This window comes from Pongo abelii, chromosome 4 (assembly GCF_028885655.2).
Source record: "Pongo abelii isolate AG06213 chromosome 4, NHGRI_mPonAbe1-v2.0_pri, whole genome shotgun sequence".
Taxonomy (NCBI): domain Eukaryota; kingdom Metazoa; phylum Chordata; class Mammalia; order Primates; family Hominidae; genus Pongo; species Pongo abelii.
The window spans coordinates 72,150,746-72,175,651 of record NC_071989.2 but is presented as its reverse complement, the minus strand read 5'-3'; the positions used below and the strand labels follow the sequence as shown (position 1 = coordinate 72,175,651).

The 24,906-nt window shown below is 36.2% G+C and overlaps 1 long non-coding RNA gene across 1 annotated transcript in view; it reads right to left on the bottom strand.

Annotated features, from left to right (window-relative positions):
* Positions 1 to 23,306, bottom strand: part of LOC129059278 (uncharacterized) — a 70,226-nt gene extending 46,920 nt beyond the window's left edge. The window contains exons 1-2 of the long non-coding RNA XR_008525072.1: positions 23,219 to 23,306; positions 14,874 to 15,107 (exon numbers count right to left, since the gene is read on the bottom strand). This is a non-coding gene — a long non-coding RNA (uncharacterized LOC129059278). The remainder of the gene's footprint in view (positions 1 to 14,873; positions 15,108 to 23,218) is intronic.
* Between the last annotated feature and the right edge of the window lie 1,600 nt (positions 23,307 to 24,906).

Below are 24,906 nucleotides of genomic sequence, written 5' to 3'. Positions count from 1 at the left end.
TGCCTGGCCTGTGATTTATATTTTAACCAACTAGTTCTCAAAGCTGTAAATCATACTTTGCTGTGGAATTCCTCAAAGGCCAAAATTGATAGAAACCCCACCTCTATAGATTCTAATTTAATAAATGTAGACTGAGCCATAACCATATTAATTTTCTTATAAGTAATTTTGATGCACAGTCAGGATTGAGAACATTTGGAATATCAAGAATGTAGAAACTAAGTTTAATAACATAGTATTTTCTTTTTGGCTCTTCTCTACCTTTTTAAAAATAGTATTGTATGTAATTTTTATTTATGTATTTTGACTTTAATATAAGTTCGTAGTGTTAAATTTCTGTTAAGCATCATTTTATTGCCTGCATAATATCCCATCTTCTGAATAAATGTAGCATAATTTACTTAAGTATTCTCTATAATTTCCCTGACTTTCTGTCATGAGCAGAAACAGTAATATTTCTATTTGGGGCAATAACAAAAACAAAAGTAATAGCCCAAAATCTAAATGTTTTATTATTTTCCACTACAGTGTTCTGGAATAGCTACCTTCATTGAATTCATACTTTACTATGTAGTATATAAATGAAACTCATCTATATATTTAGTTGTACTTCCTAAATATCATAGCAGTGTAGATACATTTCATGAGATAGTCTTTGTTTCTAAATGAAGCAGAAACTCTATGTTTAAATACTTAAGAAACACTATAGGTAGGTCATTTGTTACAAAACTTCAAAAAGGAAATGTTTTACTCCTGTTAACATGAATAGAATATGTTCCCCTGTAACAATTTGTGGTGAAATCATGTATTGTAAATGCATGCTATGAAATATAATCTAAAGATGAATCTATATATTCATTACTAGACTAAAATGAATTTGTAAATCATGGGATATTCATACAATGTATAAAATGTGAAACTGCAGTTACAATAAACTTGAAGCACATATAGCAACATAATATTTATTAATAAAAGATGATCAGGTGATTAAAAGCAGTTTGCAAAATGATACGTACTGTCCAATTTACATAAGACTTTTCAATACAAGAACAGTGCTATTTATTATATGTAAGCTAATATATATGAGTTAGAAGTATAAAAGAATATCTGATATGATTAAAACCCAATTCAGAAATGATTACCTCTGGGAAAGGAAGAAGGGGAATGCCAGCATGAAAGAGTACAAGCGGAACTTCAACTGTATTAGAAATATGTACTCTTTCAAACAAAAAGAAAAATATTACCCAAACTGGCAAAATATTAATAAAAAGATACTGAGTGACAGTTTTACGAATATTTGTTGAGATAATTTCTTTACTTTGATATTTTTAAACATTTTGGAAAATAATCTGAGTAACAATTCAAAGCACCGAATTTTAATGTTAATTTTACTGTCCCAGTTTGATCTGGAACACATTGCTTATCTTCTCTGTTCTCCAATTCTTTTGTCAGTAAAATTAATATGTTAACATTTCTCCCTTTATCCAGATGGTAACTGGCTAAAAGCAACAATAACTATAAACCACATCAAGTTCTACGTATAATTAAAATACTTAAATCAAGAAAAAGAACTTTTTCCCTCCAGTAAAGAACCCATGATCTACAAGAACAGAAGAAAAAAATCAAAGGCCACATAAGTTAAAAGTAATTCAATTTAGCTCTTTTTGTTCTCTTTGTTAAAAAGTGAAACAAATATTCTACTTACTGATTTTTTTAATTAACAAGAAACATAAAGTGATACCTAATAAATAAAATAAAATAATAAACTTTCATTTTGCATTTTTTCTAAGTAAGAGAAACAGAGTAAAAGGAGAAAGCAACACCTACGGGTGTTGCTTAGAGGCATGAAGAGAGGCCCATAGTTATGAAGGATGAAAAAATTAGATCATAGAAAAAATTGTTCATAGCTTCCACATGCCTCACATAAAAACATCTCCATTTCTTATTCAGTTTTTATTGCTATGCTTTAATACAAGTAACCAGTCATGTTGGCTCCACCTTTACCATGTCTTCAATCCATTGAGATTCTGTCCTTCCTAATGATGCATTTTATTTTTTAAGAACACGATTCTCCCTTTGACACTTCCTCTTGAGCCCATATTATAACAAGTCTGATTGAATGGTCACTCTATGTGACCAGCTGGTTGCATCCTCAACAGGAAGATCTTGTTGTCTGGTTCTCTACTTGCACTAGGTGACTTCCTGTGCTCTGAGGCTAAATGGTATTACTGACTATGCTTCATGGTCCAGTGAGACCACAAGCTGGAATCTGTCATCAGATGAGGCTGCTATATAAAGGTTCCAAGTTGCTACTTCTTGAATGTGTGAATGTTTTCTTTCATATCTCATGACACAGGTGGCCATGGCTGGAAAGACCAGAACCTAGAATCAGACTACACAGTAATTCAGGCAACAATCCCAGTTCAAGATGTGGATGAAACAATTAGTTTGGCAAGCTAACTCTGGCATCTGGATGGTATTAGCAATAGCATTTCCCAGGTAAGAGAACAATATAAAGTATTATTAAGTCCTAACAGGTGAACAGAAAGCAGAAATTAGAAACTCAGATGAGTGATAATTGGCAATAAAAACAGGAGAGTTAACCATGTCTTTAATCTATTGAGATTCTGCCTTTCCTAATAGCCCAGTTTATTTTTTAACAACATGATTCTACTTTGACATTTCTTCTTGAGCCCATATTGTGATAACCTACCCGTTTTTTATTTTATTCATCAGAACATGGAGCACAGACAGCAATACCATTCAACCTCACAGCACAGGAAGTTACCCAACCCAACTAGAGAACACAACAGCAAGGTCTGCCTGTTGAGGTTGCAACCAGCCAGTCACATAGAGTGACCATTCAACTTGATTTGTCTAAGACTGTCCGAGGTTAATTATTAAGAGTGCTCCCTTTCACTCTTGGAAGTGTCATGGTTTGGACAATTAATTATATTTTCACCCTCAAGCTGTTGCCATTAAGGTCTTCTACATTCATGTTTCATTTTTACAGCTATAGTTGTTAGTGTGATATCAATTTGCAACTATATATAAATAGCAGATTAAGTTAACCAATTCAGATGCTTAGTATGACCATTTGTGGAAGATTTATTGCCCTAGTTTAAAAATAGTATAAGAAAATGAAGGCTACTAATACAACAAAAGAAATAGAAATTACTGCAATTAGAAGTAAGAACTTCTAGATACAAAAATGAGTAGAGAAAAAAAAACAACAGAAAGTGATGTCAGCAAGACAGTAAAATAGGAGTTCACAAGCTTCACTCCCCACCCACAGAAATCTAGCTAGCAATTATCCACAGGGAAGAAGACCATTATAAATATACCAGAACTCAGAAGTAAGGCTGAGAGACACCCCGTTGGACCACAGAATTGAGAAAAGTCATAATCAGACGGTGAGAAGAATAGTTTTTATTAACTGTGCTGCCCACGCACAGCCCCATACGAGCATGGTGCTATACACAAAGGTTTACCTTAGGCTCATGGTTTCTGCAGTGGGAGAGGTGAGTTGGGGAAACACATTCTGCTTTCTCACTATTCTGGGACCCCTTGCAGGAGGCTTTCTTCTGCCTCACCCCATGAGAAATGTTCAGGAGTGCCATCAGGCTAGACAACTGGGGGTAAGTTGGAGACAAAGAAAAGGGGTTCATACCAACCAGTGCATGAATCATGGTAGTTGCTCTGCATTCCAGCCAACAGAGGTATCACATCAGAGAAACTAACCATCAGTATCAATAGAAAACACTGCACAGAGGCAAAACAACAGTACTTCCCAGCCAGGGAAGACAACCTGCAACTCTACCCAATCAGAGATGGTTACAGAGCTCAGCTAGCAGCCTCACCTAATAACAGAGCCCAGCCAGTGGTCTCACTGGACCACAGAGCACAACCAGCAACACTGTTTGATATCAGAGCACAGGAAGTGACTCAGCCCAACTAGAAAACCCAACTAAGATCTGCCTGTCCAGGGTTGCAACCGCCAGCCCAACCATAATGTCAATCTAGACTAAATAGTAAAGGTCTATCACCAACAAAGAACACATGCAAAGGACAGGAAAGGTGGCCATCTCCTTAAATGCACACTTATCAACATAGGAACACAAGGATTATTTAAAATTCAGGGACATATGACACCACTGAAAAAAATAAAAATAAATAAAATGGTCAATAATGGACCCATAAGAAAAGATCTATGAAATGACTGACAAAGAATTTAAAATAATGCTTTTAAAGAAATTCAGGGAGCTGCAAGAAATATGGATAGAAAATTAAATGAAATTTGGGAATCAATTCATGAACAAAATGGGAAGTTTGACAAGAAATAGAAACAATAAAAATTATAAATCCTAGAGATAACACAATCACTCTACTGAAAATTTCAGTAGAAAGCTTCAACAGCAGATTTGATCAAGAAGAAGCATCAGTGAGCTTAAAGACATAACATTGGAATTATTCAATCAGAAAAGCAAAAAGTAAAAAGAATGAAAAAATGAAGAAAGCTTCTGGGATTTATGGGATAACATGGAAAGGATTTATTGGATAACATGAAAATGTTCAAGTCATTAGAGTTAAAGAGGGAGTAGAGAAAGAAAGATAGAAAGCTTACTTAAAGAATAATAGCAGAACACTTTGGGAGGCTAAGGCAGGTGGATCATGAGGTCAGGAGATCGAGATCATCCTGGCTAACACAGTGAAACCCTGTCTCTATTTAAAAATACAAAAAATTAACCAGGTGTGGTGGCACATGCCTGTAGTCCCAGCTAATTGGGAGGCTGAGGCAGGAGAATGGCGTGAACCCAGGAAGTGGAGCTTGCAGTGAGCCAAGATTGCACCACTGTACTCCAGCCTGGGCAACAGAGCGAGACTCTGTCTCAAAAAAAAAGAACAATAGCAGAAAACCTTTCAAGCATGGAGAGAAATATAAATATCCCTATATAGGAACATCAAAGGACATTAATCAGATCCAATCCAAATAAGACATCCCCAAGACATATTATCATTAAAATGTCAAAAATTAAAGACAAAAACAGGATCCTGAAAGTAGCAAAAGAAAAGAAACAAATAATACAAAAAGGACTTCCAATACATCTAGAAGCAAGATATTTGCCAGAAATCTTATAGGCCAGGAGGGAGTGGGATGACATATACAAAGTGCTAATAAAAAAAAGGAAAAGAAAACTGTCAACCAAGAATACTGTATCCAGCAAACCTGTCATTCAAAAATGAAGGAGTGATAAAAGATTATCAGACAAACAAAAGCTGAAAGAGTTCATCACTACCAGACCTGTATTACAGGAAATGCTAAGGGAGTTCTTCTAGCTGAAATAAAAAGATAATAATGAGTAACACTATTTATTTTTATATTTATCTAAAAATACAAAACTCATTGGTAAAAGTACAGAGTCAAATTCAGAATACTCTAACACTGTAAAGATATTGTGTAAAATGCTTATATCTTCAATATAAAGTTTGAAAGACAACTATTTTTAAATCATTACAATAATTTGTTAAAGAATATGAAGTATAAAAAGTAAATTGTGACATCAAAAAATCATAATAAGAGATAGTGGAGTAAAATGTACAGGATTTTTTTCTATCAAAGTTAAATTGCTATCAGCTTAAAATAGGATGTTTTTGGTAAGCTTCATGGTAACTACAAAACTAAAACCTATTACAGATGCATAAAAAATAGAAAGCAAGGAATCAAAACATATTATTAGAGAAGAATTGTGTCTGGAATTGGTATGTTCTTGGTCTCGCTGACTTCAAGAATGAAGCCACAGACCCTCACAGTGAATATTACAGTTCTTAAAGATGGTGTGTCCGGAGTTTGTTCCTTCAGATGTTCAGATGTGTCTGGAGTTTCTTCCTTCTGGTGGGTTCATGGTCTTGCTGACTTCAGGAGTGAAGCTGCAGACCTTTGCGGTGAGTGTTACAGCTCTTAAAGGCAGTGCGTCTGGAGTTGTTCATTCCTTCTGTTGGGTTCGTGGTCTTGCTGGCCTCAGGAGTGAAGCTATAGACCTTCATTGTGAGTGTTACAGTTCATAAAGGTGGCGCATCTGGAGTTGTTCCTCCCTCCCATCTGGAGTTGTTCGTTCCTCTCAACCAGAGTTGTTTGTCCCTCCCAGTGGGTTCGTGGTCTCATTGGCCTCAGGAGTAAAGCTGCAGACCTTCGAGAAGGCAGCATGTACTCAAAGAGTGAGCAGTAGCAAGATTTATTGTGAAGAGCAAAAGAACAAAACTTCCACAGCATGGAAGGGGACCCCACCGGGTTGCCACTGCTGGCTCTGGTGACCTGCTTTAATTCCCTTATCTGGCCCCACCCACATACTGCTGATTGGTCCATTTTATAGAGAGCTGTTTGGTTGATTTTACAGAGAGCTGATTGGTCCATTTTACAGAGAGCTGATTGGTCTGTTTTGACAGAGCACTGATTGGTGCATTTACAAACTTTAGCTAGACACAGAGCACTGATTGGTGCATTTATAATCCTTTAGCTAGACAGAAAATTTCTCCAAGTCCCCACCAGCTTAGCTAGACAGAGAGCCCTGATTGGTATGTTTACAAACCTTTAGCTAGACACAGAGTGCTGATTGGTGTGTTTGCAAACCTCTAGCTAGACACAGAGTGCTGACTGGTGCATTTACAATCCTTTAGCTAGACAAAAAAGTCCTCCAAGTCCCCACCCAACCCAGAGCCCAGCTGGCTTCACCTCTCAATGGCACTCACCAGGGGACTTTGCAGCACCTAGCCTGGGCACTCCAGCAGCCCAGAGGGAGCTCTTCCCCCCGATCAAGCCCAGCAGGCACCGGCCAGCCACAGGGAGTGTGGGGCCCGCTGAGCCTATGACCACCCGGACCACCCAGAATACAGGCCGGCCTGCAAGCATCTCAGGCAGCCCCGGCTTGCACCCACACCTCCCCCTCCACACCTACCGGTGAGCAGAGGGAGCCCGCTCAGGCCTCAGCCAGCCCCAGAAAGGGGCCCCGACAGCGCAGCTGCGGGCTGAAGGGCTCCTCCAGCTGGCCAGAGCGGACGCCGAGGCCAAGGTGGCACCAAGAGCGATTGAGGGCTGCTAGCATGTTGTCACCTCTCAGAACCACTTAACTGCAAAGAAAGACAGTAAGAAAGGATGAAAGAAATAAAGAATCTACAAAAATAAAACCTAAAAATAATTAGCAAGATTAGGCAGATTTCCCCCATGCTGTTCTCCTGATAGTTAGTGAGTTCTCAAAAGATCTGATGGTTTATAAGTGTGACACTTCCCCCGATGCTCTCACTCTCCTGCTACTGTGTAAGATATGCCTTGCTTCCCCATCACCTTCTGCCATGATTGTAAGTTTCCTGGGTCCTCCCTAGCCATGCAGAACTGTGAGTCAATTAAATCTCTTTTCTTTATAAATTACCCAGTCTCACGTAGTTCTTTTTTTGTTTTTGAGACAGTCTTGCTCTGTCTCCTAGGCTGGAGTGCAGTGGTGTAATCTTGGCTCACAGCAACCTCCACCTCCTGGGTTCAAGGGATTCTCCTGCCTCAGCCTCCTGAGTAGCTGGGACTATAGGCATACGCCACCACACCCAGCTAATATTTGTATTTTTGGTAGAGACAGGGTTTCACCGTGTTGGCCAGGCTTGTCTCGAACTCCTGGGCTCAAGTGATCTTCCCACCTCAGCATCCCAAAGTGCAGGGATTACAGGCGTGAGCCACTGTGCCCAGCCAGTATCAGGTAGTTCTTTATAGCAGTGTGAAAACAGACTAATACAAATACACATAGACTGAGAGTGAAGGAATGGGAAAAGATATTTATTACAAATGGATACCAAAATAGAGCAGAAGTAGCTATATTTATGTCAGATAAAGTTTAAGTTAAAAATTATAAAAAGCAACAAAGAAGGCCACTATGTAAAAACAAAAGGGTCATTTCAGCAAGAGGACACTACAATTATAAATATATATGTACCCAACATGGAACAACTAAATGTATAAGGAAATTTTAATAGATCTGAAGGGAGAAATAGACTACAATATAATATTGGTAGAGAATTTTTACACCCCACTTTCAGCAATAGACAGATCATCCAGGCAGAAAATCAACAAGGAAACATCAAACTTAAACTGTACTCTAGATTAAATGGACCCAGCAGACAGATACAGCTGAAGAATATACATCCTTCTCAGTTTAATATGTTTCTCAGTTTCACACGGCACATACTCCAGTACAGATTATACATTAGGTCACAAGACAAGTCTTAACAAATATAAAAAGAATAAAATTATATCAAGTATCTTTTCTCACCACAATAATATAAAACTAGAAATCAATAGCAGGAAGAACTTCAGAAAATTCATAAATACATCAAAATTAAACAACATGCTTTGAACAATCAATGGGTCAATAAAGAAATTAAAATGGAAATTTAAAACTTTCTTGAGACAAATGAAAATGGAAATATACCAAAACCTATGGGATACAGCAAAAGCAATTCTAAGAAAAAAGGGTTATTATAATTACTATAATAATTATACTATTAAATATCTACATCAAAAAAGGAAAGTACTCAAACATCCTAATGTTACACCTGCAGGAACTAGACAAACAAAAACAAAGCCCAAAATTAGAGAAGGAAGAAAATGATAATGGTAAGAACAGAAATAAATGAAAGAGACTAGAAAAACAACATAAAATATTAATGAAATGAAGGTTGATTTTTTAAAAAGATAAAACTGACAAACCTTTAGCTAAACTAAGTAAAAAAAAAAGAGAGAAGGCTCAAATAAAATCAGAGATTTAAAAAAGAGGAGACATTACAACTAATACCACAGAAATGCAAAGAACCATAATAAACTATTATGAGCAATTATATGCCAACAAATATAAAGTAAAACCTAGAAGAAATAGATACATTCCTGGACACATATAAGCTAACAAGATTGAAGTTTGAAGAAATAGAAAATCTGAAAACATCAATAATGAGTAAGGAGATTTATTAAATCAGTAATAAATAGTCCCCCATCAAGGAGAAGCCCAGGACCTGATGGTGTAATGGTTCAATTCTACCAAACATTTAAAGAAATAATACTAATTATCCTAGAGCTCTTCAAAAAATTAAAGAGATTACTTCCAAACTCGTTTTACAAGGCCAGCATTACCCTGATGCCAAAACCAGACAAAGACTCCACAAAAAAAGAAAACTACCATCCAACATCCCTGATGAACATAGATGCAAAAATCTTCAACATACTAGCAAACCAAATTCAACAATACATTGAAAAGATCATTTACCATTATCAAGTAGGATTTATTCTAAGGACGAAAGGATGTTTCAACATATGCAAATCAATAAATGTGATACATCACATTAACAGAGTCAAGAACAAAAACAATATGAGCATCTCAATTGATGCAGAAAAGGCATTTGACAAAATTTAACATCCTTTATGACAAAACTCTCAACAAATTAAGTATAGAACGAATGTGCCTCAACACAATAAGGGCCGTATATGACAAACCCACAAGTAACACCATACTGAACAGGAAATAGTTGAAAACATTTCCTTTAAAACATAGAGTAAGATAAGGATGCCCCTCTCACCACTTTTATTCAATACAGTATTGGAAGTTCTACCCAGAGTAATTAGGCAGGAGAAAGAAATCAAAGATATTCAAATTGGAAAGGAAGAACTTAAATTGTCCCTGTTTGTAGATAACATGATCTTACACACAGAAAACCCTAAAGACTCTACCAGAAAAACTGTTAGAACTAATAAATGAATAAGTAAAGTTGGAGAATACAAAATCAACACACAAAAATCATTATTATTTCTATATACTAACAGCAATCAATCTGAAAAAAGAAATCAAGAAAATCTCATTTAAAATACCTACAAATAATAAGATACTTGGCAATAAATTTAACCAAGGACACATTGACAACTATAAAACATTGATGAAAGAAACTGAAGAAGACACCAGTAAGTGGAAGGCTATCTTGTGTTAATGGATTTTCAAAATGTCTATACTATCCAAAGCTATCTATAGATTCAATGCAATTCACATCAAAATATCAATGATATTCTTGTAAAAATGTTAAAAAAATCCTAAAATTTATATGAAACCATAAAAGACCCAAAATAGCCAAAGCAATCTTATGAAAAAAGAACAAACCTGGAGGCATCATATGCCTTTACTTTGAAATATATTACAAAGCAATTGTAAACAAAACAGCATGTTACTGGCATAAAAACAGATACTTAAACCGGTAGAATACAACAGGCAGCCCAGAAATAAATCCACTAATTTACAGCCAGTTGATATTTTACAAAGATGCCAGGTACACAAAATGTAGAAAGGACAGGCTTTTCAATAAATGGTGTTGGGAAAACTGGATATCCACATGAAGAAGAATGAAATTAGACCCTTTTCTCATACCACATACAAAATCAAATCAAAATGGATTAAATACCTATATATAAGACCTGAAACAGTAAAACTGTAGAAGAAAACATAAGCAAAAAGCTCCATGACATTAGTACGTATGATGGTAAATATTGAACATCGACTTGATTGGATTGGAGGATGCGAAGTATTGTTCTTGGGTATGTCTGTGAGGGTGTTGCCAAAGAAGATTAACATTTGAGTCAGTGGACTTAGAAAGGCAGACCCATCTTCAATCTGGGTGGGCACAATCTAATCAGCTGCCAGCACGACTACAATAAAGCAGACAGAAGAACATGGAAGGACCAGACTTGCTGAGACTTCTGGCCTTTATCTTTTTCCCATGCTGGATGCTTCCTGCCCTCAAACATCAGACTTCAAGTTCTTCAGCTTTGGACTCTTAGACTTACACCAATGGTTTGCCAGGGGTTCTCCGGCCTTCAGCCACAGACTTAAGGCTGCATTATTGGCTTCCCTAATTTTGAGGGGTTAGGACTTGAACTGACTTTCCTGCTCCTCAGCTTGCAGATAGCCTACTGTGGGACTTCACCTTGTGATTGTGTGAGTCAGTACTCCTTAATAAAAATGTGGCACATATACACCATGGAATACTATGCAGCCATAAAAAATTATGAGTTCATGTCCTTTGTAGGGAGATGGGCGAAACTGGAAACCATCATTCTCAGCAAACTATCGCAAGGACAAAAAACCAAACACCGCATGTTCTCACTCATAGGTGGGAATTGAACAGTGAGAACACATGGACGCAGGAAAGGGAACATCACACACTGGGGACTGTTGCGGGGTGGGGGGAGTGGGGAGGGATAGCATTAGGAGATATACCTAATGCTAAATGACGAGTTAATGGGTGCAGCACACCAACATGGCATATGTATACATATGTAACAAACTTGCACATTGTGCACATGTACCCTAAAACTTAAAGTATAATAATAATAAAATTTAAAAAATAAACAAATAAATAAATAAACTCCCCTTCATATATACATCTATCCTATTAGTGCTGTCCCTCTAGAGAACCCTAATATAGTGTGGGTGATGATTTTTTAAAATATGACCCTTACAACACAGGCAACAAAAGCAAAAATAGACAAATGGGATTACATCAAAGTAAAAATCTTTTGCATAGCCAAGGAAACAGTCAACAGAATGAAGAAACAACATGCAGAATGGGAGAAGATATTTGGAATCTATCCATCTGACAAGAAATTGGCAACCAGAATAGAAAAGGAGTTCAAACAAATAAACAGCACAAAATAATATATAATATATTATATATATTATATAATATATAATATATTATATATTATATAATATATTTAATATATTATATATTATATAATATATTATATATTATATATTATATTATATATTATATATTATATATTATATTATATATTATATATTATATATTATATTATATATTATATATTATATATTATATATTATATATTATATTATATATTATATATTATATTATATATTATATATTATATATTATATTATATAATATATAATATATATTATACTATATATTATATAATATATAATATATAGTATAATATATATTATATATTATAATATATAGTATAATATATAATAATAGTAATTATTATTATAATGCAATTTTAAAATGGCCAAAATATCTCAATATACAATTCTCAAAAGACAGCATACAAATGGCCAACAGGTATATTTAAAAATACTCAATTTCACTAATCATCATGAAAATGCAAATTAAAATCACAATATAAATGCTCAATTTCACTAATCATCGGGGAAATGCAAATTAAAATTAAAATTTGTCACCTAAAACCTATTAGAATGGCTGTTATCAAAATGATAGAAGATAACAAGCATTGGCAAGGATGTCAAGAAAAGAGAGCCCTTGTACATTGCTAGTGGGAATGTAGATTAGCACAGCTATTATGTAAAAAAGTATAGAGATTCTTCAAAAAATTAAAAATAGAACTACCATATGATCCAACAATCCCACTACTGGGTATATATTCAAATGATATGAAATCAGTATATCAAAGAGATATCTGTACTCCCATATTTATTGCAACACTATCGACAATAGCCAAGATATGGTGTCAACTTAAGTGTCCATCAATGAATGAATAGATAAAATGTGGTATTTATACATAATGGAATACCATTCAGCCATAATAAAGAAGGAAACCATAATAATTGTGACAGCATGGATGAATCTAGAGAACATTATGTTAAATGAAACAAGCCAGATACAGAAAGACAAATATCACATGATCTCACTCATATGTGGAATATAAAAAAGCTGATCTTATAGAAGAAGAGAGTAGAATGCTGGTTATGAAAAGCTAGGCTTGGCTGAGGGGAGGGGAAGGTGCGGGAATGTTGGTCAAAGAATACATATTTATAGTCAGATAAAAAGAATAAGTGCCAGAGATCTATTGCACAGAATGGTGACTATCATTACTGATGATATATTGTATTTTTCAAAAATGTTAAGAAGGTGGATATTGTGTTCTCACCCACAAAAATGATAACTATGTGAGGTAATACATTCATTAATTAGCTAGAGTTAACCATTCTATAATGTATATATACTTCAAAACATCATGCATACACAGATAAATACATATTATTTTATATGTTAATTTTACAAATAAATAAATTTGGGGGAAATAAAACAATAGAAATAAGGTGAAAGTTAGAATCCAGACATACTCATTTAACAAAGACTCAGCCATGCTTATTTAATTGGTTAGACCTTTCTTAGCATCTTGCTCATAACACATGAGTTCCAGATCTCAGCAAAATCTCACTTACTTAGGTATTCTGGGAAATCTTCTATGGTATCTCATATGAGTTCATAATCAGTTCTATCCGCTATCAAATGGTGTCTGCCTTGATCTGCTCTAGACCTCTTGGAGATGGTCTCCTCACCACTGCCAATCATGTGGTACACACTTGACAATATTTATATTCCACTCAAACACTATCTCCTAATGCGTCAATGCTGCAAACACTATCTCTACAAGCGTTGCTATTTCCTAAAGATTCCTCAGTGGACCCATGCCACATTTTGAGCAAACAAATTTGAGGAAAATATTCCTTTTTATCACACTTCTTTTCACAAATATTTATTATTAATGGCACTGTCCTGGCCACTAGGGCAACAGTGGTTTGAAAACAGGGTCATGGTAACTGCTCATAACACATTTACAGTTTAGTGAGGAAGCACATCTGACACATATTAATGTTTATAGTATACCAGGAATTATGCTAAATACTTTATCTGCATTTTCTCCTTTATCATCACAAAGCTACAAGGTAGGCATTTTTATTATCACCATTATATTGGATGTTGTAGTAGGCTGAATAACAGCCATTCAAAGATATCAGGTATCAGGTCTTAATTTCAAAAACTGTGACCAAAACACGAGGGATTCAGTCTAGGTCCTGGGGTTCACCACACAGAAAGCCAATCACTGAGATGACAATTATTGCCAAGAAAGAAGGCTTTAATTCGGTGCTGTAGTCAAGGAGATAGGAGCTCAGTCTCAAATCCACCTCCCTGACTAAGACTAGGGGTTTATATAGCAGAAAAGAAATGCAACAGTGTACAAGAAACAAGAATTAGGGAGGGGAAAAGAAGCAATCATGATGAATGAGGTGTCTGGCATCTCATTGTCTGGATGTGATGATCTGGTGAGTTTCAGTTCTTTGACACTTTGAGAGGCCTGAAGGTTTCCTGAGGAAGGAACTCAGTTAAAACAAATGTCAGTTTCAACCTTTAAGACCAGAAGGGTCAACCTCTAATATTTATCAAAAAAAAAACTACCTATGGGACTATTTGGGTCAGCTTCAAAACCTGTAAATATCATCTTCACAAAGAAAAAGAATATTTGTACATGTGATTAAGCCAAGGATCTTAACTTCATGGGAAGATTATCCTAGATTATTTGTGTGGGTCCTAAATCAAATCACACATGTCTCTTTTTTAAGAGAGAGGCAGAGGGAAATTTCACAGAGAGAGAGAGAGAGGGAGCAAAGAATGTGAAGACAAAGGAAAAAATTGGAGTGATGCAGTCACAAGCCAAGGACCTCCAATCAGCAGTCACCCCAGAAGCTAGAAAAGGCAAGAAACAAATTCTCACCCAGAGCCTCCAAAGGGAGCATGGCCCCGCTGACATCTTGATATTAGAATTCTGGAGGCCAGAATTATGAAACAATAAATTTCTGTTATTTAAATCACCAAGTTTGTGGTGATTTGTTATGGCAGCTAAAGAACTAATACAGATGGGAAACTGAAGCTTGGAAAGTAATTTGTCCATAGTCACAAAGCTAGAAATGTGCAGATCTGGGATTTAAACTCAAGGAAGATGTCTCCAGAGCTTTCTCTTAGACACCTACCTAAGGTATTTTACCAAAAATATCTTCTGGGCACCAAATCCATGATGATGTCTGTTCCCAAATCTCAAAGAATGTTTCATAAAAGGAGTTGCTTCCAGCAGCACTTTTCTTCCTATAGTTCAGGTAGAAATCCTTGGAGTTGACTAATGAATAGAGACCGCTGTCTTCAACATTATTCATGTTTCTTCCTTTCTGCAGCCTCTGTGCCTCTCTGCTTCATCTGTCCTCTTCCGTCTCCATCAAAAAAAAAAAAAAAAAAATGCTTATGAACCTAGACTTTTGTAGATCAACTCCTAGGGGAACCACCAGTAGTCCTATAATTAGGTAGAAGAATAAGTTCAAATAATAATGCCCTAAATTTATATTACATGTCAAAAAAATCTCTAAAATAATGAAAAAATTCCATAGGTAGTTAAATTTGAATTAACAAGAGAAATGGAAGATAGGTAACAGAAAAATTCTCAAAGGAAACTAAGCTACTCTCTGGATTCTTTACTTAATTTATTTTACGTGTTTATGCAGTTCCAAAATATGCAAGATCTCACTTGTGATGCAATTATTCTGCCACTTCCATCTGCACTTTCCAATTGAGTAAACTGACCATTTCTTTTCAAAAGCATTGCTGAAATACGCATTATATAGAAATATTTCTGAGAAAATGTTAGACAACTGAGAATCACTTTTGTGTTGTTGCTAACATAGAACTGATGTGAGGTGTCTCTAGAGAGTAACAGATTCAATTTTGTGAAACATTAGGTAAACAAGAAATGGTTCAGTGTTTCAGAATATGAAGAGAATAATTTCATTTTACTTTATCTTGGGCCTTGAGCTCAGTAGACCTGTCCGATTGCTTCTGAATGCAACGTTGCAGCAAATAACACATACATTTTTATTTCATACATCATTTATAAATTCTACTGCGATTCTACACAGCCAATACACATTATTCTTCCAAAACAAAGAAGCAGTATCCTGACTTTGTTACCCCTACTGGTCACTGGAACTTCTGCTTAAGCACAAACAACTTACATTTTGAGCACTTTAAATCACTATCAGGCAGTTATATCTTCCCTTGGATGCTCTTTTTACTGCATCCCTATGTCCTTTATTCTCCTCCCCTCTAAATTCTGGTGTTTCCTCAAGTTTAATCTATTTTTCTTGTCTTCTCTATCTATACACTTGCTCTTCCTTGTAACCACAATGACACTGATAACCTCAAGTATCATCTGCACTAAAAAAAAAAAAAACTCTTCCACTTAAATTTTTGAAAACATTAACAAGAAGAAAGAATTCAAGCTATCTTTAACAGAATATATGTATAAAATATATATTTTATATATATATATGTTGAGCATCCTTAATCTGAACATTCAAAATCCAAAATACTCTAAAATTCAAAACTTTTTGAGCAACAACATAATGCCACAAGTGGAAATTTTCATACCTGATACCTTTGCTTTCTCGTGGTTCAATGTTTACAAACTTGGTTCCATGCACAAAATTATTTTAAATAGCATACAAAATTAACTGTAGCCTAAGTGTATAAGGTATATGTCTCGCTGATTGCTAGCACAACAGTCTGAGATCAAACTGCAAGGTGGCAGCGAGGCTGGGGGAGGGGCACCCACCATTTCCCAGGCTTCCTTAGGTAAACAAAGCAGGCAGAAAGCTCAAACTGGGTGGAGCCCACCACAGCTCAAGGAAGCCTGCCTGCCTCTGTAGGCTCCACCTATGGGGGCAGGGCACAGACAAACAAAAAGACAGCAGTAACCTCTGCAGACATAAATGTCCCTGTCTGACAGTGTTGAAGAGAGCGTGGTTCTCCCAGCATGCAGCTAGAGATCTGAGAATGGGCAGACTGCCTCCTCAAGTGGGTCCCTGACCCCTGACCCCCAAGCAGCCTAACTGGGAGGCACCACCCAGTAGGGGCAGACTGACACCTCACATGGCCAGGTACTCCTCTGAGACAAAACTTCCAGAGGAACGATCAGACAGCAGCAATCGCGGTTCACAAAAATCCGCTGTTCTGCAGCCACCGCTGCTGGTACCCAGGCAAACAGCGTCTTGAGTGGACCTCTAGCAAACTCCAACAGACCTGCAGCTGAGGGTCATGTCTGTTAGAAGGAAAACTAACAAACAGAAAGGACATCCACACCAAAAACCCATCTGTACACCACAATCATAAAACACCAAAAGTAGATAAAACCACAAAGATGGGGAAAAAACAGAGTAGAAAAACTGGAAACTATAAAAAGCAGAGTGCCTCTCCTCCTCCAAAGGAATGCAGCTCCTCATCAGCAATGAAACAAAGCTGGACGGAGAATGACTTTGACGAGTTGAGAGAAGAAGGCTTCAGATGATCAAACTACTCTGAGCTACAGAAGGAAATTCAAACCAAAGGCAAAGAAGTTGAAAACTTTGAAAAAACTTTAGATGAATGTATAACTACAATAATCAATATGGAAAAGTGCTTAAAGTAGCTGGATGGAGCTGAAAGCCAAGGCTCGAGAACTATGTGAAGAATGCAGAAGCCTCAAGAGCTGATGTGATCAACTGGAAGAAAGGGTATCAGTGATGGAAGATGAAATGAATGAAATGAAGCAAGAAGGGAAGTTTAGAGAAAAAAGAATAAAAAGAAATGAACAAAGCCTCCAAGAAATATGGGACTATGTGAAAAGACCAAATCTATGTCTGATTGATGTACCTGAAAGTGACGGGGAGAATGGAACCAAGTTCGAAAACACTCTGCAGGATATTATCCAGGAGAACTTCCCCAATCTAGCAAGGCAGGCCAACATTCAGATTCAGGAAATACAGAGAATGCCACAAAGATACTCCTCGAGAAGAGCAACTCCAAGACACATCATTTTCAGATTCACCAAAGTTGAAATGAAGGAAATAATGTTAAGGGCAGCCAGAGAGAAAGGTCAGGTTACGCACAAAGGGAAGCCCATCAGACTAACAGCTGATCTCTTGGCAGAAACCCTACAAGCCAGAAGAGAGTGGGGGCCAATATTCAATATTCTTAAAGAAAAGAATTTTCAATCCAGAATTTCACATCCAGCCAAACTAAGATTCATAAGTGAAGGAGAAATAAAATCCTTTACAGACAAGCAAATGCTGAGAGATTTTGTCACCACCAGGCCTGCCCTAAAAGAGCTCCTGAAGGAAGTGCTAAACATGGAAAGGAACAACTGGTACCAGCCACTGCAAAAACATGCCAAATTGTAAAGATCATTGAGGCTAGGAAGAAACTGCATCAACTAATGAGCAAAATAACCAGCTAACATCATAATGACAGGATCAAATTCACATGTAACAATATTAACCTTAAATGTAAATGGGCTAAATGTTCCAATTAAAAGACACAGACTGGCAAATTGGATAGAGAGTCAAGAACCATCAGTGTGCTGTTTCAGGAAACCCATCTCATGTGCAGAGACACACATAGGCTCCAACTAAAAGGATGGAGGAAGATCTACCAAGCAAATGGAAAACAAAAAAAGGCAGGGGTTGCAATCCTAGTCTCTGATAAAACAGACTTTAAACCAACAAAGATCAAAAGAGACAAAGAAGGCCATTACATAATGGTAAAGGGATCAATTCAACAAGAAGAGCTAACTATCCTAAATATATATGCACTCTATACAGGAGCACCCAGATTCATAAAGCAAGTCCTGAGTGACCTACAAAGAGACTTAGACTCCCACATAATAATAATGGGAAACCTTAACACCCCACTGTCAACATTAGACAGATCAATGAGACAGAAAGTCAACAAGGATACCCAGGAATTGAACTCAGCTCTGCACCAAGTGGACCTAATAGACATTTACAGAACTCTCCACCTCAAATCAACAGAATATACATTTTTTTCAGCACTACACCACACCTATTCCAAAATTGACCACATAGTTGGAAGTAAAGCTCTCCTCAGCAAATGTAAAAGATCAGACATTATAACAAACTGTCTCTCAGACCACAGTGCAATCAAACTAGAACTCAGGATTAAGAAACTCACTCAAAACTGCTCAACTACATGGAAACTGAACAAACTGCTCCTGAATGACTACTGGGTACCTAACAAAATGAAGGCAGAAATAAAGATGTTCTTTGAAACCAACGAGAACAAAGACACAACATACCAAAATCTCTGGGACCAAAACAGTGTGTAGAAGGAAATTTATAGCATTAAATGCCCACAAGAGAAAGCAGGAAAGATCCAAAATTGACACCCTAACATCACAATTAAAAGAACTAGAAAAGCAAGAGTAAACACATTCAAAAGCTAGCAGAAGGCAAGAAATAACTAAAATCAGAGCAGAACTGAAGGAAATAGAGACACAAAAAACACTTCAAAAAATTAATGAATCCAGGAGCTGGTTTTTTGAAAGGATCAACAAAATTGATAGACCGCTAACAAGACTAATAAAGAAGAAAAGAGAGAAGAATCAAATAGACGCAATAAAAATGATAAAGGGGATATCACCACCGATCCCACAGAAATACAAACTACCATCAGAGAATACTACAAACACTTCTACGCAAATCAACTAGAAAATCTAGAAGAAATGGATAAATTCCTCAACACATACACCCTCCCAAGACTAAACCAGGAAGAAGTTGAATCTCTGAATACACCAATAACAGGAGCTGAAATTGTGGCAATAATCAATAGCTTACCAACCAAAAAGAGTCCAGGACCAGATGGATTCATAGTCGAATTCTACCACAGGTACAAGGAGGAACTGGTACCATTCCTTCTGAAACTATTCCAATCAATAGAAAAACAGGGAATCCTCCCTAACTCATTTTATGAGGCCAGCATCATCCTGATACCAAAGCCTGGCAGAGACACAACCAAAAAAGAGAATTTTAGACCAATATCCCTGATGAACATTGATGCAAAAATCCTCAATAAAATACTGGCAAACAGAATCCAGCAGCACATCAAAAAGCTTATCCACCACGATTAAGTGGGCTTCATCCCTGGGATGCAAGGCTGGTTCAATATACGCAAATCAATAAATGTAATCCAGCATGTAAACAGAACCAAAGACAAAAACCACAGGATTATCTCAATAGATGCACAAAAGGTCTTTGACAGAATTCAACAACACTTCATGCTAAAAACTCTCAATAAATTAGGTATTGATGGGACTATCTCAAAATAATAAGAGCTATCTATGACAAACACACAGACAATATCATACTGAATGGGCAAAAACTGGAAGCATTCCCTTTGAAAACTGGCACAAGACAGGGATTCCTTCTCTCACCACTCCTATTCAACATAGTGTTGGAAGTTATGGCCAGGGCAATTAGGCAGGAGAAGGAAATAAAGGGTATTCAATTAGGAAAAGAGGAAGTCAAATTGTCCCTGTTTGCAGATGACATGATTGTATATCTAGAAAACCCCACTGTCTCAGCCCAAAATCTCCTTAAGCTGATAAGCAACTTCAGCAAAGTCTCAGGATACAAAATCAATGTACAAAAATCACAAGCATTCTTATACACCAATAACAGACAAACAGAGAGCCAAATCATGAGTGAACTCCCATTCACAATTGCTTCAAAGAGAATAAAATACCTAGGAATCCAACTTACAAGGGATGTAAAGGACCTCTCCAAGAACTACAAACCACTGCTCAATGAAATAAAAGAGGATACAAACAAATGGAAGAACATTCCATGCTCATGGGTAGGAAGAATCAATGTCATGAAAATGGCCATACTGCCCAAGGTAATTTATAGATTCAATGCCATCCCCATCAAGCTACCAATGACTTTCTTCACAGAATTGGAAAACACTAAAGTTCATATGGAATCAAAAAAGAGCCCGCATCACCAAGTCAATCCTAAGCCAAAAGAACAAAGCTGGAGGCATCATGCTACCTGACTTCAAACTATACTGCAAGGCTACAGTAACCAAAACAGCATGGTACTGGTACCAAAACAGAGATATAGATCAATGGAACAGAACAGAGCTCTCAGAAATAATTTCACATATCTACAACTACCTGATCTTTGACAAACCTGACAAAAACAGGCAATGGGGAAAGGATTCCCTATTTAATAAATGGTGCTGGGAAAACTGGCTAGCCATATGTAGAAAGCTGAAACTGGATCCCTTCCTTACACCTTATACAAAAATTAATTCCAGATGGATTAAAGACTTAAACCTTAGACCTAAAACCATAAAAACCCTAGAAGAAAACCTAGGCATTACCATCCAGGACATAGGCATGGGCAAGGACTTCATGTCCAAAACACCAAAAGCAATGGCAACAAAAGCCAAAATTGACAAATGGGATCTAATTAAACTAAAGAGCTTCTGCACACCAAAAGAAACTACCATCAGAGTGAACAGGCAGCCTACAAAATGGGAGAAAATTTTCGCAACCTACTCATCTGACAAAGGGCTAATATCCAGAATCTACAATGAACTCCAACAAATTTACAAGAAAAAAAAAAAAAAAACCCCATCAAAAAGTGGGCAAAGGACATGAACAGACACTTCTCAAAAGAAGACATTTATGCAGCCAAAAGACACATCAAAAAATGCTCACCATCACTGGCCATCAGAGAAATGCAAATCAAAACCACAATGAGATACCATCTCACATCAGTTAGAATGGCAATCATTAAAAAGTCAGGAAACAACAGGTGCTGGAGAGGATGTGGAGAAATAGGAACACTTTTACACCTTTGGTGAGACTGTAAACTAGTTCAACCATTGTGGAAGTCAATGTGGCGATTCTTCAGTAGCAAAATGACTGAATGAAATTAATACAAAAAAACATAGCTTCTATGTAACACTAATTGGCATATGAAATGCTGGAAAAGATCCAATTTAAAATTGCAATTTTGAAGTATTAAATACCTAGGGTTAAACCTAATATTAAAGGGTAATATGAGACTTCTAGCTTCCAGTTCAGTATGTAAGGAACTTGGAAGCTGTTGCTCCGTTCTGACAACAAATGAAAAGCTAAACAAACAGAAAATCAATAATTATTCTTAGATTCATCAGACAAGTGAGATCACAGAACAAATGGTTTTTCCAAAAATTGAAGAGAGAGACAGGGAGAATTACAATATACTGGAGCAGAAACCCACAAGCAGAAACTTCCCCTAGGGACCAGTAACAGGGTAGAAAAACCTACACTGTCACTGACAAACTGGTGGAGGCTTAGTATGAACACATCTGAGAGATTAAAAACTACAAGGAGGCCTAGACATTGTAGGTATCCACACTTTTGTGAGTTTTCCTCCAGGAGCTTGATCACGTTCTCATGGTAAATATCAGAGAAAAATCTCCTTATGCTTTCATTGGCAGGAGAGGAAAAAAAGTATTTTGAAAGACACCAAAGCATTCTGTCTGTAACAAGAACTGCCTTCAAGAGAAACTATTTTACTAAAGCCTAACCTCGTGTGTTTTATCAAAGCCTAATTGACCAGGGTAAAGAAAAATACCCAATTCTAGCCCATTCTAGTTATCCTTTCTTATTTAAAGGGGTCGGAGGAGGATTGAGAAGCATTGATGAAGTTGACAGCACGGGGGCATAGGCTTACTAAGAAAGTGAGACCTAATTATAAGACTATAAAATGCCTTTCTTCATGCCTTACCATAGCCACTGAAGGCCTATTTACTGGAGTTCCATTTATGTAATACATTCTGTCTGGCTTTCAACAAAAATTATAAAGCGTACTAAAAGGCAAAAGGCACAGATTAAAGAGATAGAGCAAGCACCAGAACTAGACTCACATATGGCAGAGATGTTGGGGTTAGCAGGAATTTAAAACAACTATGATTAATATGCTAATGGAAAAGGTAAATAACATGTAAGATCAGATGGGTAATATAAGTAAACAGAGATTCTAAGACATAATCAAAAAGAAATACTAGCGATTAAAGGCACTCTAATGGAAATGAAGAATGTCTTTGATGAGCTCATTTGTAGATTGAACATAGTTGCAAAAAGGATCTCTGAGCTTTGAAAATATATTAATAAAAGCTTCCAAAACTGAGAAGTAAAGAAAAAAAAGGAATGGGAAAAAGAGATTAGAATATCCAAGAATTGTGAAACAACTACAAAAAGTGTGACGTAAATCTAAAGGGAATACCAGGAGAAGAAAGATTAAAAGGAACAAAAGAAATATTTGAGACAAAAACAACTGAAAATTTCCCCCAAATTAATGGCATGACCAAGCCACCAATCTAGGAAACTCAAAGAACACCCAGCCAAGATAAATGCTAAAAAGACTAAACCCAGGCATATCATATACAAACTGCAGAAAATTAAAGAAAAATTATTAAAAGAAGCCAGAGGGGAAAAACACCTTACCTATAATATAAAAGCAAAGACAAAAATTCCGTTCAATTTCTCAGATACCATGTGCAATGGGCTGAATGTTTACGTTCCTTCAAAATTCATGTTGGCATAGTAACCCGTTAAGTAATGTTACCAGGAGGTGGGGCCTCTGGGAGATGATTAGGTCACAAGGGCAGAAGCCTTGTGAACATGAATAGTGCCCTTATTTAAAATAAATAAATAAACAAACAAACAGAGAGATCTCTCACCTCATCCACCATGTGAAGTAACAGTGAGAAGATGGCTGTCTAAGAGGGAAATAGGCCCTCACCTAACTCCATATCTGCCAGTGCCTTGATGTTGGACCTTCCAGCCTTCAAAATTGTCAGGAATAAATGTTTGTTGTTTATAAACCACGCAGTCTGTGGTAGTTTGGTATAGAAGCTCAAACAGATTAAGATAGCATGCAAATGAGAAGAGGATGCAGTGTAACATTTAAAGCATTGAGAGAAAAAAACACCAACCTAAAATTCTGTACCCTGAAAAATAACATTTCAAAAATGAAGGAGAAATAAAGACTTCCTCAAACAAAATTTAAAAAGAGGAAATTTTTGTAGTTCTCCTGCCTTGCAACAAATGTTTTAAAAAGTTCTTCAGAGAGAAGGAAAATAATATAAGCGAAAAACCTAGATCCAAGTAAAGAAAAAAGGTAGATTGGAGAAGAAATAAGTGAAGGCAAAATGAAAACTTTTATTTTTCTTTCTTAATAGATCTAAGAGACAATAGTTTGTTCAAAATAATAATAGCAGCAATGTATTTGATTATGTGTAGCATATATATATACTTATGTATGAAGTAAATTACAGCAATGAGAGAGAAGGGAGGAACTAGAATTATTTTGTTAATATTATGATGCACTTGCACTACTGTGAAGATATATAGTGCTATTTGAAAGTGGACTTGGATTAGTTGTAAATATATATTACAAACTCAATGAATAGCAAACAGTAACAAATATAGTATGTATAAATCCAAATATATAAATAATCACTTTAAATGTGAAAGGCCTAAATATACCATTTAAGAGACCAAGATTGGACTAGAGCAGATCAAAATGCAAGACCCATTTATATGTGGTTTATAAGAAACGTACTTCAAATACAAAGAAACATATGCTTTAAAAGTAAAGGGATGAAGAAATATATATCTTGGTAAAACTAATCAAAGGAAAATGGGAAGCAAAAATTTTGAATGTTACTGAAATTACACTGCTATAAATTCAAATTACAGTGTTACATGAAATAAAATGAGAAAATAATTAAACATGTTACTACAAAAAGAAAAAAGAAAACCTACAAAACTCCAGCTAAACACAAAAGAAGACAATAATTTCAGACAGAGCAAGCTTAGGAGCAAGAATTATCAACAATAAACAATGACCTTACATAATTAAAAAGGGTTCAATTCTCCAAGACAACACAACAATCTTTAATGTTTATGAACTCAACAACAAAACATCAAAATATGTGAGGCAAAAACTGACCAAATAATAAAGAGAGATATATGAATCCACTATTATAGTAGGATACTTCAATGCCCCCTATCAGAAATAGATACTTCCAGCAGGCAGAAAAAATCAGTGAGGAAATAGTTGAACTCAACAGCACCATAAATCAACTGGATATAATCAACACCTATAGACTACGTCATCCAACAACAGC